Consider the following 5,466-nt stretch of genomic DNA (forward strand, 5'->3'; position numbering starts at 1 on the left):
GGATCAGCTATGCCCGCCCCCCCCCCGCCCCCCACCGCTCTAGGTCGCCTCCCTACTGCGCTGCGCAGGCTGAAGCCACAGCTCCCCACCCCACCCCCCCTCATCCCGGACCTTAGCAACCCCCGGGCTGGGCTGCTCTGGGAGGCACAAGCTTCCGAATCCAAGGGAACCGAGATGGCTACTTCCTTGTCTTGGAGAGGAAGAGAGGAGGAGACGGGGAAGAGGCATTGTTATCATCCCCAGTGCCGTCCCTGGGGATGGAAAGGGGAGGGAGGCTTCATCAAGTCCCTGTGCGGTTACGGAGTGTTTGCCCACAGCTCTTTTTCCCACGGGGAATGAATGCTATTTACTGAGACCTCCGTAGGAGCAGGGCCCCTGGGTGCTTTCCCCCTGTTCCCTGATTTAATCTTCTCAACCGTGTGTGGTACACATCAACTCCGTTTCAGAGATGTGGAAACTGAGGCTCCCCCTCCTCCGTGCAAAGCCAGAACCAGAACCCTCAAGCAAGTTCAAGTTCTGTGTGAGACTTATGGTTCCGGCTTTGCAGGGAGGAGGGGGGACCCTCAATACCTTTTCTCTTTTTCTCACCCACAGTTACCTTGCCTTATAAAAAGACGACAGTCATACTCCCTAACTGAGATGTGTGGTTGAGGTAATTACCTGAAATAAGATCTACCGCGTCCACAGCGGCCCTTTAAGCAGTCACCCTCTCCAATGCAGGCCCCGGAAAGGAAAAGCTAGACACAACTGAACTGACTTTGTCACATCAAATATCACGGTTGTCAAGATAATCCTAGGGGGAAAAAAAACAATATCTCAATTCTGTTTGTAGGTTTCTGATCTAAGTGGTCAGGACAATTGCTTCCCCATTCTCTTTTCCTTCCACAGTGAGAATCGGGGCGTGGCCTCTGCTGAGTCATGTCCTAGTAATGTATCCATCCCAGGAAAATCAGAGCAGGACGCTGAAACGGACCTGCCTCCCAGACAGCAGAGGTCTGGAGGCAACGGAGTCAGCCAGGACGCCTATGGGCTCTATTTTCTTGGGCTTGGCTGTTTGAGTGAGTGTAAAAAGAGGGGGCTGCTCCGGAAACACACTGTTCTGCCCTCCTCTGGAGGTACAAGGGAAAACAGGGTGGAAGTACCTACTTTCCTGATGTTCAGGATTATCAACGGTGTTCATGTCCAAGAGTTTTAAGTGACAATTGGACTCTTCGAGCTGTAACAAAATTGAATACCTTCTTTGTTACATTCACAGACAGTTCTTCGGATGATCAAACTATCACAAGTCTTAATTGTTTCCGCTCTTATTGCTCAGCTCAATCTTGAAATAGTGAGTTTACTGAATAACAGTAACAAACTGTCTGGGTAACAAACAGCCTAATAGTTTTTCTTACCATATTACCTTTTTATCTTTTTACAATGTGATTCCTATAAAAAGTGGGGGGGGGGAATTGGAAATAGCAAACCTATATGAAATAAAATGTTAAAGATAATATGCTAAGTATAAGCCATTCAAAAAAAGAATAAAAAATGCTTGAGTTAAAATGTTAACACATAATTTGATGATGATTTTCCATTCTGGAGGGTTCACCGAGTTTGGTTATATTTAAGTCAATAAGATGCTGTCGCAGTTTGGGATCTACAGGAAGCAGACTCTGAGACAGAGTTTAGCATTCAGGATGTGTATCAGGGAGTGCCCTTGGGACAAACCCCTGAGGGAGGGAGAGGGAGGAACAGGACTGGCCCGAGAGCATATTTAGCAGGGAAGTGGGCCCTTCTCCACAGCCTCACCCAACCCCAAGGGGAGCCCTGGACCTGAAGTCGCTTGTCAGAGTTGTCCCACGGTGAGTCAGAATGGCTGGGGCTTTATACCCCCCACCTCCCGGGGCGGGGGTGACTTCCTGCAAGCAGCTCTCTGCAGCCAAAGGACCTAACAGCTGGAGGCTGGCTGCCAACAACACTCTAATAGCAGGAGCAGAGCCCTTCCCTGCAGGGGGATCTGAGCAGTCTCCACCACTAATGCATTTGTGTAATATATCTTGTACAAATCTAAAACATTTTACATAAGAAGATGATTTTAGTAAATGGTGTTTTACACATGTGGGCTTTCCTGACAACTTTCTGTAAATCTACAAATCCAACAGGACTCTATTTATGTATCCCTGCCTTCTTTATTCATGTCTTGTCTTGTGCCTCATACACTGTATGCCCTTTCCCCCTTTCCTTTACTTATTCTTTTTTTTTAAGATTTTATTTATTTATTTTTAGAGAGGGAAGGGAGGGAGATAGAGAGAGAGAGAGAGAGAAACATCAATGTGCGGTTGCTGGGGGTTCTGGACTGCAGCCCAGGAATGTACCCCGGCTGGGAATCGAACCTGGGACACTTTGGTTCCCAGCCTGCGCTCAATCCACTGAGCTACACCAGCCAGGGACTACTCATTCTTCTTTTCTCCCCTCCTTCATTCTGGAAACTCTCAGAAATCCCTTATACCTGCTACTTTTTTCACTACTGCAACTTTTCCTTTCTTTAAACTCTTCCAATAGGAGATAACCCATGACTATTCCATTTAATTAAACAGTTCCAGGCCCTGTTTTTCAGTATGGAAAAAAAATGTTCATATGTGCAAGTGATAGTCGTCATCACAAGTGGAGATGTTATCATCTTTATTATTGTGTAGACTCTACTCTGTGATTTGAAGCATATTAAGGTCCCGACTGCTAAAAAAGATCTCCCCCACACAGCTGCCAGGGTAAAATATTCATACACCAAGTCCCACCTGTAAAGTGACACCATTGAACTAAACTAGTAATGACCAGAAGTTTCTATTAAAACAGCAGTTCTCCAAATGTGATCCACGGTCCCCCAGGGAGTTCCCAGGATGCTGTGTGCAAGGTCAAATCAATTTTTATGGTAATACCAGAGCAAGATTTGCTTTCCTCACTGTATTAACTTTGCACTGATGTCACAAAAGCAATGATAGATGAAACTCTGGCACCTTAGCACTTACCAAGACAGAACGCGAAACCGTACTTGTATTTATTTTATTCTTCGCTGCCATGCACTGCAGGGGAAGGGAGAGAGAGAGAGAGAGAGAGACCAGAGACAGACAGGATGATACAAGAAAAAGAGCCAGTCTCACTTAAGAATATTGTTGATGAAGCAGTAAAAATTGTGGTTATTATTAAATTTCAACCCTGAGCATGTCTTTTTTAACAGCTTTATTGAGATATAATTAAATTACATTAAACTGAACATATTGAAAGTATACAACCTGATGATTTTAACATGTGTACACCCATGAAACTATCACCGCAATCAAGAGAATGAAAATATCCATTTCTTACCCATGGGTTATTTAATTGTGTTATCTGGTTTCCAAATATTTAAGGATTTTTCTGCTATCTTTTTGTTATCTATTTCAAATTTAATTCTATCATGGTCAGGGAATGGACTTGGTAAGGATGAATCCTTTAAAATGTTTTTGAGAATTGTTTTATAGCCCAGAATATGATCCATGTAGATAAATATTCCTTCTGTACATGAAAAGAATGTGCATTCTTCTGTTACTGGAAGAATGTTCTGTAAATGTTAATTAGGTTAAGGTAGTTGGTGATATTCCCCTGATCCTCTCTACAATAATTGATTTTTTATCTACTTGTTCTATTGATTACTAAGAGAGTGGTATTAAAATGTCTGATTATAATTGTGGATTTGCCCATTTTTTTGGTTCTATTAACTTTTATGTAATATATTTTTACATTGTCTAATTAAATGCGTACATGTTTAGGATCAAAATTTTCTTTTGACAATTTGACCACTTTATCATTGTAAAATAAACCTCTTTATATTTGATAACATACTTTACTCTGAAATCTACTTTTTTTCTAGTATTAAGACAGGCCTCAGTCTACCTTAAGATTTGTTTCTTTATCCCAGTTTTTGAGCAATTCAACTATGATATGGCTTGATGGAATTTTCTTTGTGTTCTTGTGCTTGAGGTTCACAAAGTTTCTTGGATCAGTGGGATTTAAGTTTTCCTTAAATCAAATTTGGGATCAAATTTGGAAACATTTTAGCCATTATTTCTTAAAGTATTTTTATTCCCCCTCCTCCTTTGGGGATGCCAATTATATATATGTTAAGTTCTTTGAAGTTTTCCCACAGTTCACCAGTGCTCTATTTTTTCTGTTTTCTTTTCTGTGTCTATTTCATTTGCATAATTTCTATTTCTATGTCTTCAGGTTCACTAATCTTTTCTTTCACAGTGCCCAATTGTTGTTAATTCTATCTGGTGTATTTTTGTCCCAGGCATTGATTTTTGCTTTCTCTAGATGTTTGATTCAGATTTTCTTTACACTACCCATGTCTTTTCTTAACATGCTCAACCTTTCCTTTACTTTTTTGAACACATAGAATATAATTATGACAACTGTTTTACTATTCATATCTAATTTATTATCCGTGTCATTTCTGTATCTGTTTCTTTTGGGCTTTTCTGGGGGGGGGGTGGATATGTGGCTATTTCTATTGATTAATTTTTCTTCTGATTATGGGTTGTATGTATCTACTTCCTTGCATGCCTGGTAATTTTTTTTTATTAGATACAAGATGTGATTTTACTTTTTGGAGTGCTGGGCATACTTGTATTTTGTTTAAATATTATTGATCTTTGTTCTGAGACACAGTTGAGTTAGAAATAGTTTGATCCTTTGAAGGCTTGCTTTTAAATTTTGTTAGGCTGGAGCAGAAGTATAATTTGACACCCTCCCCCCCCCCCTTCCACTGAAACAATACCCTCTGGGTATTCTACTTTTTGTCCTTTGTATTTTGAGATGTTCCCACTCTGACTGGTGGAAACACAAAATATTCCTGACTTTGTCCGTGCTCTGGGGCTTGTTCTGTCTGCTTCTTTTTGGTAGTTTATTCCTCCACCTTGGTTAGTTTCCTCCCATGCATATGCAGAATCCATGCTCAGCTGAAGAGACCTACAAAGAAACATTTACTGATTTCTGAAGCCCTCTCTTCATGAAGCTCACTCTCTCCTCCCATATTCTGTTGTGCAAATTACAGCCACCTGACCTCCCCATGTTCTCAACTCTGTCTTTCCATTGCACAGAGACCCCCTGCCTTGTTTGGATTCCTCCTGCCTGCACAGCATCCTGGAAACTCTCTCAAGAGACAGATGCTGGCAAAAGTGTCTGGCTCATGACATTTGCTTCCCTTCTTTGGTTGCTCTCCTGTAGTGCCTGTTTTCCAATATTTGAACATCATTATTTGCTTTTTTTCAAGAGGACATGATAAATCCAGTCTGCTACTCCATCTTGACTGAAACCAGAAGTTGAGAGAATGAATATTTTAATATTCTGCGTGACAAACTGGGAGGTACAAATGAAGTGCTTCTGCCACATACTGAAGGGCAAGTGTCTGAAGGAAAAGCACTTCAACTGTCAGAGATGCACGGCAAA

This window comes from Phyllostomus hastatus, unplaced genomic scaffold (genome assembly GCF_019186645.2).
Source record: "Phyllostomus hastatus isolate PE091 unplaced genomic scaffold, TTU_PhHast_1.1 phas_scaffold_78, whole genome shotgun sequence".
Classification (NCBI taxonomy): domain Eukaryota; kingdom Metazoa; phylum Chordata; class Mammalia; order Chiroptera; family Phyllostomidae; genus Phyllostomus; species Phyllostomus hastatus.